Source organism: Paramisgurnus dabryanus, chromosome 22 (assembly GCF_030506205.2).
Source record: "Paramisgurnus dabryanus chromosome 22, PD_genome_1.1, whole genome shotgun sequence".
NCBI lineage: Eukaryota > Metazoa > Chordata > Actinopteri > Cypriniformes > Cobitidae > Paramisgurnus > Paramisgurnus dabryanus.
Window position 1 is genome coordinate 2,117,888 of NC_133358.1, and position 13,511 is coordinate 2,131,398.

A 13,511-nucleotide genomic window follows, 5' to 3' on the forward strand; every position below is an offset into this window, starting at 1 on the left:
GCTGAAACTCATATAAAATTGAGTTATTATATATATATAAATACTCAAATACATAATAAGAAAAAGTTTATTTATGTATATTTTTAAAAATGTATATATAATATAAAAAATATCCAAATCTAAATAAATAAATATATGAATGTAAATGTTTCTTAAATACATGCATGCATGTGTGTGTATTAAAATATAGAAAATAATTACACAGTGCACACACATATATTATGCAAAAAAAACTTTTATTTTATATTATTATTATTTTTTTAATATTTTGAGAATCCTAATTACGACGCTGCTTCTTCTTCTTTAGGTGACTTCTCTCTAACGATAGTAAAGTGTTCATCGAATGCATACTTCAAAATTGTGCCAACAGCAGTACGTCATCTGGGTACTTTTAGTGTATTGTTTTTCGAATACTATGAATTACGTTGAATTTGGACATACTACTACTCGCCTCGCCTACTGCTTTTCACTGACTGTATAGTATAGAAATAGGCGATTTGACGCAACAAATGTCCCTAAATCTTGCTAATTTTACCAGATTTTGTGAACAAAACTGTTGGAATGCTTTCTTCCTTATTTACCGGTAGCCTGCATTATCATGCACATGACTTTTTGTTGACAAAGCTTTGGTGCTTTGTACAACCGAATGCAGCCTATGTCTCACATTAGTAAGAAAAAAACAGGCCAATTATAAAGCGGTGTTAGAGAAGGGGGGACTTAAGAAAATTTATCCTATTAGAGACATGCGTTACGGGGCATTGAGGTACAGTATTTTTACAGTACACAGTGGTGAAATATATATGTAAATGATTTCTGAATATATAAATTTTAATTAAAATAAGTAATGAGTAAAAAAACAAGACACAGCTGGTGGTTATATATATATAGAGAGATTCATTTTTGGTCTAAATTATTGTTAGGGACAATTCAGTGTTCCCTGGATATCCCTACCCAAATCAACGCCCTTTGAAAAAACTATAACTTTATACTCAAATGTTCGCAAGTAGTAATTCACAATGTGTCTCTAATTACTACACTAAATGAAGTAATTTAAAGAAAGTTTGAAATTCAAAGGGCTTTTGTATTTAGTTATATAAATATTAGAAGGGCTTTGTAAAAAAAGATTTGATTTAGAGGAAAATGTTATGATTTTAGGGACTGTTAGACTCTTTCAGGCATGAAAATATTTATTTGTTGGTGCACATTCTCTGTTATCCAACAGAATAATTGACTGTGTGTTTTAAATCGGGCTCAGACGTCCCTCGCTGAACACAGCAGAGTTTGTCTACCATGTACTTTATGTAGACTAAGGCCATAACCACAAAGCACAACTGAAATAGCTTTAGTTTGGTGTCTAAAAAAGATCCCACCAACACACGCCAAACATTGACTTTGTGGGTGGTGGGAGGGATATCACTTGAATAAAGTCGAATGGCGTGACCAACATAGTGTCAAAAACAAGCCAATGAGGTATGAGTTTAAGGCTGACCATATTTTTACAGGGAAAGCCACCAAACAACATTTTGTATCAAAACAAAGCTCCTTGAAAATCAAGTGGCGACTTACTAGCTTTATTTGTTACAAACCCAAATTCTCTGGTTATATGAACTTCATCTCCTCTAAAATATTGTTTGTAATGTTTATCATTGTGTTCATTTGCTCTTCATCGTGTATTGAACACCAGACTACTTTTCACAAACCTGAAGTTGAGATTCAGGTTCATTTTTTTGTGATAAATAACACCAGACCTTGTAAATCACAGATCGCCGTACATCAAGGTTTACCTTGACACAAATTATAATATGTCTTGTGGCAATTTCCTACATGCCACTTTATGCCTGTAAATCCCAAATGTTGTTTGGCTTGCAAAAAGTATGTGCTTACAAACAGATTAATTTGCAAAGTTGTCAAGTTCTAACAGTGTAATTACTGCATTTATGGTTTGTGATCTTTAAAAAACCACTTTGGTTAAGGGAAATGTGGTATAGTGAAGCTAAGCAGATGCACGAGATGGCTGAGAGAAGAAGTCTTTAATCCATGAAGTAAAAAATAACTTGCGTCTGAAGGTGGTGCAGAGGGGCTATATATCTGGCTGGATTTAGCTTATGCGGCAAGACGATTCGTCTTAAAATGGCAGCTTAGCAAACCTCAAGTCAACAAGCTGCACATAGCCTTGACTGTAAAGAAACAATACTACATCTGGCAATACTGTGGCCTGAATTACATTGAAACAACCTTGCATTTCCTAATAATGTTCATACATTTGCTACAGGTAGTTCATAAATGGTCAACGGTACGTAATGCATTAGATAGGGTATAGGGAAAAAATAAGACTCAGATCAGACACTGCAAACAGTTAAACAGCCTTAACATTATAAACAGCACTGACAGGTAGAAAAGAAGATAAACGATAGTGAAAGTGTAGTGACTGACATATGGTAACTCATAGGCTAAGCACCCCTAAGTGAACGTAAAGCCCCCTGAGATAAAATTATTAATAACCAGTGCTAAATCAGATTTTGCAGGCTGTATATAAGCCAAAATACACACACAAATCATCCCTGCATCATCCATACCTTTGAAAGATTATGTTCTCAGTGTGTGAGTGTGTCTACATCTCTTTTCCACTTATTTCTGCACAATACTCAAAAGATGTCTTGCCTGATTTTGTGAGACCTGATGTCACAGAAACCATTAATTGTTTAAAGAAAACCCAAAACGGCCAAAGAGCAAGATGTTTATTTGAACCTGTCAAACCTTTCACTGGAATCAGTGTACTGTCTTACTCTCATCACTGACACATACTGTACGAAAAAATGATACCTATTTACAGTCATACTTTAAATCATTTTAACTTTGCAACTCATTATTATTCATAAACTACACACATTTGGGGCCATATTTTAACAGTTTAAGTGCATGTTGTGAAGCGCATGCCGCTGAATGCTTCTCCAGAGAGGAAACGGATCTGCATTTGTCATTACTTCAAATAGGTAATTTTGATATATGCAATGACTATCCATTATGACATGTAGGCATTTTTATCTTTATGTACACAATAATAATCTTTTACATTGTAATCCTTTGATTTTTATCTATATTTAGTATGTTCATGTAATAATGTATGCACATTCTGCACCCGTCTATAGACAGTTTCAGCAGTAACAACATAAACAAGCAGCTTCAGTGGTCATCACGTAACTTCCGGTAAACTAGGATAAAAATAAATAACAACAAATTATTTTAAACGTAGTTTATTTATATAACAAGCAAAATAAGCAACACGTAGATATTGGTATTTGTTTAAGAGTTAAGTTTAGCAACTAGTCAGACCAATAAACAAACAGAAACCGGAAGTAAAGTTCTGACCAGACGCACAATCTAGTATGCCTTTTTAAATAACTAAAAAACCTGCACTATTGAATGTAGACCAGGCAATCGTTTTCAGTTGCCTCGAAACAACAACGCACCAATAATGCGCCTAAACTCAATTTACGTTTTTAGGCAGCATTCCCATGGGCAAATAGATGGGTTCAAGTGCATTTGCCATTTTAATCACGTAGCACTGGATGGGAAAATGATAACTGCGTCGGGAGGAAACTAGCAAGAAACACTTGCACTTAGGGGGCGTGCACACCAAAGCTTTTACGCACTCGGTCTGCGTATGTTTGCAGTTGTTTCCAATGGAAGCGGCTAGATTTTTATTCCATGCTAAAATCCTGCACTCTGCGGTTTTTCACGCTCAGCAATATTCAACTTTGGGTGAAAAGCTCAGCTCGTCAATGTCAGTTCTCACACGGCCGTCCAATCACAGTGAAGGAGTGAATATCACAAAAACCAACCGACACATCATACAATGACAGATAAACAAAGCAGAAGTATTACAACAACCAAAGCACTCAGCTGAAGAAAGCTGGCAATCCCTGGGCATTTTCAGCCGCGTAATGAAGCTTTGGTGTGCACGCCGCCTTACGGTACATTCACACGGGGCGTAAGCGTTAACGTAACGTTTTCGCCAACGCTTGACGTCACCCATTAAAAGTGAATGGGAAGCGTCAACGCTTACGCTCCATGTGAATGCGCCGTTAGACCTCAACATTGAACCTTACACAAACCTTAATCATGGTGGCAATCATCAAACATCATTCATTAAAAAAACAAATAACTGTAAATACAACAGATAACTAAAAGAGACAACAACAAGATCAGGAATAAAGGCAGCAAACACTAAAACAATAACTTTTTTATTAATATTAACCACGTAATTTAACTAGGGATGACCCCTTATAGTCGAAGATTCGATGCATCGATAGGAGAAGCCTGATTCGACTACCAATCGCACAGTCGAATCATCGCAGATGTGTTATGAACTGAAGATCATTAAATTTTGGCAATATAAGGGTGCAAATTTTCTAATTTCACATATAAAAGCTTACTCCCAATATATTATAGTTTTTCTTGATTGCTAAAACACTATCACCAGGCTTTTGAAATAAAATGTCAAAACCATAACGCAATTTTTCTAGAAGCACAATAATTTTGCTGAACTATAAACACTACTCCCCTGCTTTAACACATGAGTCAGATTTGGTGAACTTTTACTTCAAAACTCTACACACAAATTCCTACATTTCTCACTATTGTAGGAATTTCTCAGTATGACCATGTGGTCATATGGAAAGCACTAGCATTCAATACTGTTCACTCAAGTCAGCACAGCTTAGGCTCAAATTGGAACAATGGATCCACAGAGAAATGAAGGAATAGGTGGAGGAGGAAGAGGAGGGAGAGGAAGAGGAGGAGGAGGAGGCAGAGGAGGAGGGAAAGAAGGAGGACGTGGTGAAGGAGGAGGAAGAAGAGGAGGATGTGGTGAAGGAAAAGGAAGAGGGCATGATAAAGAAATAGCTCGAGGAGAAGGGAGAAGAGGAGGATGTGGTGAAGGAGTTTTTGAGGGGGAGAACCACAAGCAACTTACCAGTTTTGGATATATTGTTTTTTTATTTATTGCACTAGTGTGTAATACTATGTTGTAGTGTGTGTGTGTGTGTTTATGAAAGCTTGTGTGTGATGTCTGAGGGAAAAGTTAGTTTTTTCAGTAAGAGTGAATGGTTTTGAGTGTAGAGCTTCATTTTGACCTGAAAATAGAATGTTTGGAGTATTGGGTGAGTTCAGAGGTGGAAATTAACGAATTACATTTACTCACGTTACTATAATTGAGTAGTTTTTTTGTGTACTTTGACTTTTTTGAGTAGTTTTTAAACTATGTACTTTTACTTTTACTTAAGTATGTTTTTTTAAAGTATTGTACTTCGCTACATTTTAAATCATATCCATTACTAAGTAAAAAAATATTGTACAAAAGCAAGATGTTAAAGATGCCCAAGGGATGATAGATGGGCGGGGAACGCGCAAAAAGAACCCTGGAGACGGACGAGACAGGCGCGCGCTAATGCAGACCCGCCTCAGTTCAAATATTATGAAAGAAACCCATGGTCATATTTAAAGCGACCACTTTCCACTGACGCGAAGCGAGTGTTTCATTCCTATGAAAGGTAGGATTCATGCTCTTGAGTACGAAATGGCCGACCGTGTTTTTACCGCTCATTTGCATGACGCGTTTTTAATACCATGCGCATTATCTTCCGAGGTCTAACAGCTTCGCGTCAAGTCAAACACAACTTCAGAACATATTGAGAATGCGCAAGTCATTAGACATTACAGAGAGAGAGAGAAAGAGAGAGAGAGAGAGAGAGAGAGAGAGAGAGAGAGAGAGAGAGAGAGAGAAGAAGAATAAAGGTCTGACATCAGGTACCCAGGTCAGGGAAGCTAGAGGACAATAAACGTGTCAAATATAGCCATGGCACTCATCTCATTATATGCTCATTTAAACTATAGTTTAATAAAATAATGTATGTTACCAGCAATACATCAATTAAAAACTTACTATAGTGATTTACTAGCTGCTGACCACCTTCAAAAGTGCATAACTCACCTGTAAAAATCATTAAACAATTCCATAAATGTTTCTTAGTTTAAAAAAGCTTTTAATTTTATTAACTTTTTGTTATTGCACTTTAATTGTTATAATGTTCCTACAATTAAAAACAACTAGTTTGAGATTTCTATTCCCTTGTCGTTTTTGAAGTAAACTAGAATCCTCCACCTCTCCCCGCTTAAAAAAAAAAGTAACTTTTACTCTGAGTAAAGTTAAAATGACTTACTTTTTACTTTTACTTGAGTAGATTTTTAGACCAGTAACTTTACTTTTACTTAAGTAAAATAATATTAAAGTAACTTTACTTTTACTTGAGTACAATATTTTATTACTCTTTCCACCTCTGGGTGAGATGTTATGGATTTGTGTTTACTGTTTTGAGAATATGAGGCATAGTTTCAAGAAATGTGTTTAAGCAACCCAGAAAAACTGTAATATACAGCCTATTATCATTATGAAAACACTATGCAAATAATATGAAAATAAATAGCTTTCAATAAATATTTAAGTGCGTGAATTAATCCAACAACCTCCATGACAGGGCTACACATCCATATTAGGGATGTGACGAGATCTCGTGCGACGAGATCTCGCGAGATTAAATGTGTATCGCGAGATTAAGTGTGTCTCGCGAGATTTCTTGTGTAGGTGAAATTCTGGCCGTTTCTCAAAAAAAAGGCTGCATCCTTCGGAGGTCGCATTTTTAAACTGCATTTACTTCATAAAGACTGTCTTTTTAGAGACTAACAATTATAAAGTTTACTAATAATTTAGTTAATCGCAAATTGTTGTAATATGCTCACGACTTGCGAATGTAATGCTCAGTTAATGATCTGAAATAAACCTTAATGACGTATGCAGCCTGCATATGCGACCTCCGGAGGAGGCAGTTGCAGGCGCCTTTTTTAAATGATATTCTATGGGCATGGAGCGTTTGCGCGCTGTTTATGCGCGCTGAGCGCCTTGCGGTTTTTGCCGGCGGCCGCAGCACGCGCCTTTGAAGGAACGCTGAGAGCGGAGAAGCGCCCGACGTCATTCGCGTCTTTCCATTGTCCACTCGAATGAGGGGAGATGCGGGCCTTACGTTGTGGTGAGGGAAGGTTACAGTTGCTTTGAAGAACCGGACTCCACTCGCTCACTCTCTCCTGCGTGTTTGTGCACCTCTCACCCTCAAACAAGGTCAGATCAAGCATCCTCTTTTTAAAGTTTCTGCTAATATGACAGTCAACAGCAAAAGAGCGCACGCTTCAATATTTGATTGACAAGACAGCTGATTAGGTGGTTGCCTAGCAATATTAAAAGCCGCGTCGACACGCACTGCTCTTTTTTTTTTAAAGGCAGTGCGTCGCGCCTTGCGTTTCCAAGCGTTTAAAGCGTGGTTGGTATAATTAGCCTCTTACAGTGCATGCATAGGTGTCATTTACACTGGGGATGCTGGGGACATGTCCCCACCACTTTTTGAAATGGCTGATTTTGTCCCCACCACTTTTTAAAAAGCATTTGGTTAAAATGTTCTGAAAAATCAAGTAATACATGTGCGACTTAAACTGCAAAAATGACTTTCTTAGTTTTGTCTTGTTTTCAGTAGAAATATCAAAAAATTCTTAAATCAAGATGTATTTTCTTGATGAGCAAATGACGTAAGAAAATAAGTCTAGTTTGTAGACAAAAAATATACAATTTAAGTGAATTTGTGATTAAAACAAGCAAAAATATCTGCCAATGGGGTGAGAGAAAAAAAAGTAAAAATAAGATTTCTTTTTTCTTAAACACTTAATTACAGCAAAATTGTCTCTGGCAGATATTTTTGCTTGTTTTAAGCACAAATTCACTTAAATTGTATATTTTTTGTCTAAAAACTAGTTTCATTTTCTTACGTCATTTTGCTCATCAAGAAAAAGTATCTTGATTTTGATATTTCTACTGAAAACAAGACAAAAATACTAAGAAAGAAAGTCAGATTTTCAAGAAAAAATTCTTAGTATTTTTGTCTTGTTTTCAGTAAAAATATCTAAAAATTCTTAAATTAAGATGCCTTTTTCGATTAGCAAAAATCTAGTTTTTAGACCAAAAATATCAAATTTAAGTGATTTTGTGCATAAAACAAGCAAGAAAATCTGCCAATGGGGTAAGTAATTTTTTCTTGAATTTTCTTGAATTTATTGTTTAAGAAAAATTTTCAAGATTTTTTGCTTACCCCATTGGCAGATTCTTTTACATTTAATTTCGATTACATTTGATATTTTTGGTCTAAAAACTAGACTTATTTTCTTAGGTCATTTTGCTCATCAAGAAAAAGCAACTTAATTTAAGAATTTGTAGATATATTTTTACTAAAAATAGAAATACTAAGAATTTTTTTTCTTGAAAATCATTTTTTGCACTGTACGAATGGTTTTTGTGGTCTAGGGTCACATATGTTTATCTTATCTTTTGTCCCCACCACTTTTCAACACAAACTGACGCCCCTGAGTGCATGCATTATATTCTGTCTTTTACTGCATTTGCTTTTTTGTTTGGGTTTCCAATAATGTTCGTTTGGGAGCTCGTATGAAGTCTGAGATGTGTTGTGTTTTTCTGTAGATCAGTGTCAGATGTGAAGTCTCAGCAGATTAAACCATCACAGAATTTACATGATTTAATGTCTGCATGTTCATTTCTATTGTAAAGAAATGGACGTATATTAAATATTCAAATGGATTTAAACATTGTTTGGCTAAAAAATAAGCGTTTTTTTCCGTCTAAAGTGAAAGTGAAAGTGAAAGTGAAGATAGCATCCGAGAGACGAGTCTACTATCGCCCCCTGCAGGCATTTGTTATAATATATACATAATGCTATTTATTTATAGACCACAAATGTAATGTGTTTGTTAATGTAATGTTGTTTAATGTAACTTGGTTTTAATACTTTATTTGAACCAATTATTATTGCATCTTCGTTATTATGTAATTTTAAAGGCTACTGCTCACTTGGGTCTATTTTTATTACCCAAAAATAACAAATTACTTCATTATCAGTTAGTAAAATAATTGTTAGGGGCAGTCCTTGATTAGTTAAAACATTTATAAATAACATGATTTCAGTTTCTTATTCATTTATTTTATCATCGAGGGTTTCTTAAAAAGTGTAAAAATATCGTCTCGTCTCGTTCTCGTGAACCCAATCTCGTGTCTCGTCTCGTCTCGTGGATTAAGTGTCTCGTCACACCCCTAATCCATATGGTAAAATGTTTCCAGGTTAATAAATCATTGTGAAGCAGACAGCTGTCTATTTGTTTTTGCAGTTAAAAAAATAAAGCTGCCAATTCTGACTATACTTTCGTTATTTTAATCATTTATTTATTTTGTATTTATAGATCACTTGGGTTAACCTAATTAAATTATTTGTGGCTTGTGTTTTGTTCCCCTGCACTTCAGGCATTTTGCACACATTTGTTTTGCACCTTACTTGACTCTGACTTTTATTTTTTATTTATTATAAATGTAAATTCTGATCTAATTTGGATTGCTTTTCGTTGTAACAATGTTTCGCTGTTGCGTGCTGGCACATTAGCCGAATGAACTCTGCATGTTATATTTAAGATCATATTTAGGAATTCATGCAACTAAACAGCTTTTAAACTAAATAAGTTTAAAAATGTATTTAAAACAGGGTGGTTATCTTGTCAAAAGTTGAGCTATAAAACGGGTAAGCAGTTTCTTTCAATTTTGTTGATGACACGAAAAATATCTGCACCAAACTTATATTTGACACGATTGTGTGTTTGTGATTTAATATTATGGTCGGTGTTCACTTTCAAATGTTAGAAAAGAGATTCTTGAATCAAATAATATAGGAATCATCAGGTGTTTCTGTACATAAAAAAATACAAAGATGATCAAAGTTAAAGGGCTCTATCTTACACCCGGCGCAATGCGGCGCAATGCAGTCCAATGCGCGACGCAAGTGTCTTTTGCTAGTTTCCACCCTGTGCAATGATCATTTTCACGTTTAGCGCCACGTTGTTTAAATAGCAAATGCATTTGCGCCCCCTTTTGGGCCCATGGGCGTTCTGGTCTGAAAACGAGGTGTGTTCAGGCGCATTGTTGGCGCATTGCTATTTTGAGGCAACTAAAATAGACTACGCCATTGACTAACAAAAACCTGCTCTAAAGTCAATGGCGCAATATGTTTTTTGTTATTTAAAGAGCGCATTAGTAATATACGCCTATAAACGGGACGACAACGGGGGTTTGCTTATCACATACATGAATGCGCAGCAGCACAAAAACGCTTTTAAATATGAAAGATTAAAGGATAGAAATGTAAAAGATTATTATTGACTCTCTTGGACATAAATGAGGACCGATTATGAGACGTTAGGAGACAAAAAGAGCTGCTTCACCTGTAGCCTGGTAAGTAAATAAATGCTTTTCTTTAAACAAATGCATCTGTTGTTAAATGTTTTTTTAAATGCTGCCTGACAGATGTATTGTATATGATGACTCTGTACCTGTTGGATATGGTGAGATGAGAAACATTTTTAAGTAATGCTTTAAAAAACCGACGCTGTCCAAGTGCTGAAAGGTGCAGATAGCCGTAATACAAATAAAGTATTTTTAGAGTACAAACCTTTTCTTACATACTTGAAAAAATTTTTTTGATGATATTGGATAGCCATACATTTAAAGCAATTAAAAGCCTGCTTTTTTACTTCCATGACTAAAAGAAAGCTGAGACTCTTATTGGTTTATTGCACGTTATACCCAAAATACTCCCATTACTCATTAAAAAAGGACCAACCCTTTTCGACCATGCGCTCGGCGCACAAACCATTTTTCCTGTCGTTAAATTAGCAAAAGTGGATTCGGACACGTCCATTAAGACGTTGCGCTGTGCGCTTTAGACAATGCGCTTAGATCGTTAAAATAGGGCCCAAAGTAAGCAAGCAGATATTTCTGTGCAAAATAATAAAGTGTAGTGTCTATAAAATCATTAATGTCATAATGTGTTTTTCTTGTTATAAATTAATGTTTAAGGAATTTTATATGAAGCTTAGTTTAAATCATTAAACCAATGGTTCTTTACGTTATTCATGGAGGCCAACTGCTCTGCACATTTTGTATATCTCCCTTATTTGACAAACCTGATTAAAAACATCAGCTCATTAGAAGAGATCTCCATGAACTGAACTGAGTCTGTAAGATAAGAGAGACATACAAAATGTGCAGAGCAGTGTGCCTCCAGGAACGGACTTGAGAAACACTGATTTAAACTAACAATCACAAATTGTATGTCATTTGTTGTTTTTTATCATAAATACTTTGACGCGCTAAATCTCTAAATAAAACAGGTTCGTTGAATAACATTTGATATTTTTTAGGTTCAGTTATCAATTTTTTGTTATATCTTTGTGTGATCGTTGCTTTAAATGTTATGAGGAATCATGTAATGAATTTTTATACTGCCTTTCATTTTAACTAAAAAAAAAGATAAAAATGCATTGCCAGTTTCGTCTTCGTTCATCACTTGAAAAATAGTTTTGGTCACTTTATCAGAAAGTGGTCAATCAATTCTGATTCGAATATGGAAATCTGTAGTCGGGGACACTTTTAAATTTAACATGCTTCAATAGTTTTGATATAAGCAAAAATAATCTTGGAAAGCAACATGTGGTGAATTAATTTTAATTTAATAAACCCAAAATAATAAATGTACTTTTGGTATTAAAAAATCTTTGCTACTCCTTTAGACCAAGTAATTCACCTCTTCAGTTCTTGGACTGAGAAACTTCATGGTGACCTGTTCATGTCTGATATAATGTTAATTTCAGTGATATAAAACTGATTCATTGTCGACGTGGAATGACATGAAACATCATGCAGCTGCAGTGCTGCATTGCTAAATCATTAAAACAGATAAAAGCCCACGTCTAGTCACCAAAATTCCCAGACACTTGTGTTATAGTGAAGTTGCCAGCTCTTATTGATAATGAATGAGATGAGGTCACTTTGTTGCTGGAGGTGTAAACAGGACTTTTGGTTTTGGTTCTGTGTGGATGAAATAAAGTGCATGTCTCTTTATATATTTGTATCATTTATAATGATATATTTGTTAAAGCTTACAGTACTGTACATCATTGTAAAAAAATACATAGCACACGTAAAGAAATGCATAATGCACAATGTATAATTTTAGCCACTGACTTAAATTATAATAAATTGCTTGCAGAAGCTTATAGGGTATAAAAAAAATATTAAACAATCACTGCCTTGCAAACACTAAGAATGTTTACCGGGGTGGTATGTAATAAGTTAAAGAAACGTTTCGGGTACGATACAAGCTAACTTCTATAAACAGAATTTGTGGCGTGCCACAAAAAATAATCTGCACAAACTGAGATCTTGTTTACTGTAATATACTGTATGCTGGGTGTCTATAGGACATCTGTGGCATGGTACTGTATATAGCACCTGGATAAACTTCTAAATACATACAGAATCTAAACTATAGCCACAAGATTTTATAAACAAAACATCATATTACATAACTTATAATCAATATTGTAAACACTTCCAATCTAAAATGAAACCACCGAGAAAACTCCACCCATAGAAATAACATCAGTATCACATAACCAACAGTCCATCCATCTAGAAAAAAATTAAAGCAATATTTAGAAAACTTTACAGCTCAAATAGCATAGCACACAGTTTTGTACGATCCATTGTGATTATCCATTCAAATTTCTGCTTGTTTTTATAAACTGCAGAGTCAAAATCATTGCCATCATGGAAACAGCATGTCTGAAAGGAAATATACATATTAGAGATGAAACTGCTCAATTTCCATGTATTTAACATAAGCATCAAATATATCTTGAAAAGAAAACATGGCACACATCATCAATTTTCTGCTTGCATGAGGATTTATCACAACATTATCATTGCCAAGACGGCAGAATTATGTTGTGTCGAGCCATATCAGGACAGTCCTGTATGCCTGCAACAGCAGCATGAACCTATTAAACTATAGGCCCATTTTAATGGCAGTCTATGACAGAGGCAATAAATGCGATTTATGTAAACAAAAAGCCCTGACACTTCTAGTTTTATTATTGCAGTTAATTTAATGTGTGTATAAGGTGCTTTACAGTCGGGCTGTTGGAGTCAGCAGCTCCCCTGTGGTCTCTTTCGGACCCCCGTCCCAGGTGAAACCGAGTGACCGGTGGCACTAAACGGTATGAGTCAGCATTAACGTCATGAGTTTACTCTGAATGTGACGTGTGAACCACCGCAGGGAAGAAGCTCATATGGAGCTCCTTAAAGAGCTGCTGTAATTAATGAGCAATAAAGAGACACTGCAGGGCCGTTCCCACAACACCTGTTTGACCCACAGCTTTGAAGTGACCCACCCGATGCTTGTTACCTCACATAGTTTGTAATTACTATAATGGGTACATGCCAGCCCTGTACGATTTAACTCATTGATGAAAGCTCTTTTGTGTTTAAGAAAGTATTCGTTTTTAATATTGTT

General features: G+C 35.3%; 1 protein-coding gene across 3 annotated transcripts in view; it reads left to right on the top strand.

Annotated features, from left to right (window-relative positions):
- The window catches only part of bmp6 (bone morphogenetic protein 6), a 54,695-nt gene that overhangs the window by 23,500 nt on the left and 17,684 nt on the right, over window positions 1–13,511 (top strand). The gene's annotated exons all lie outside the window — the stretch shown is intronic.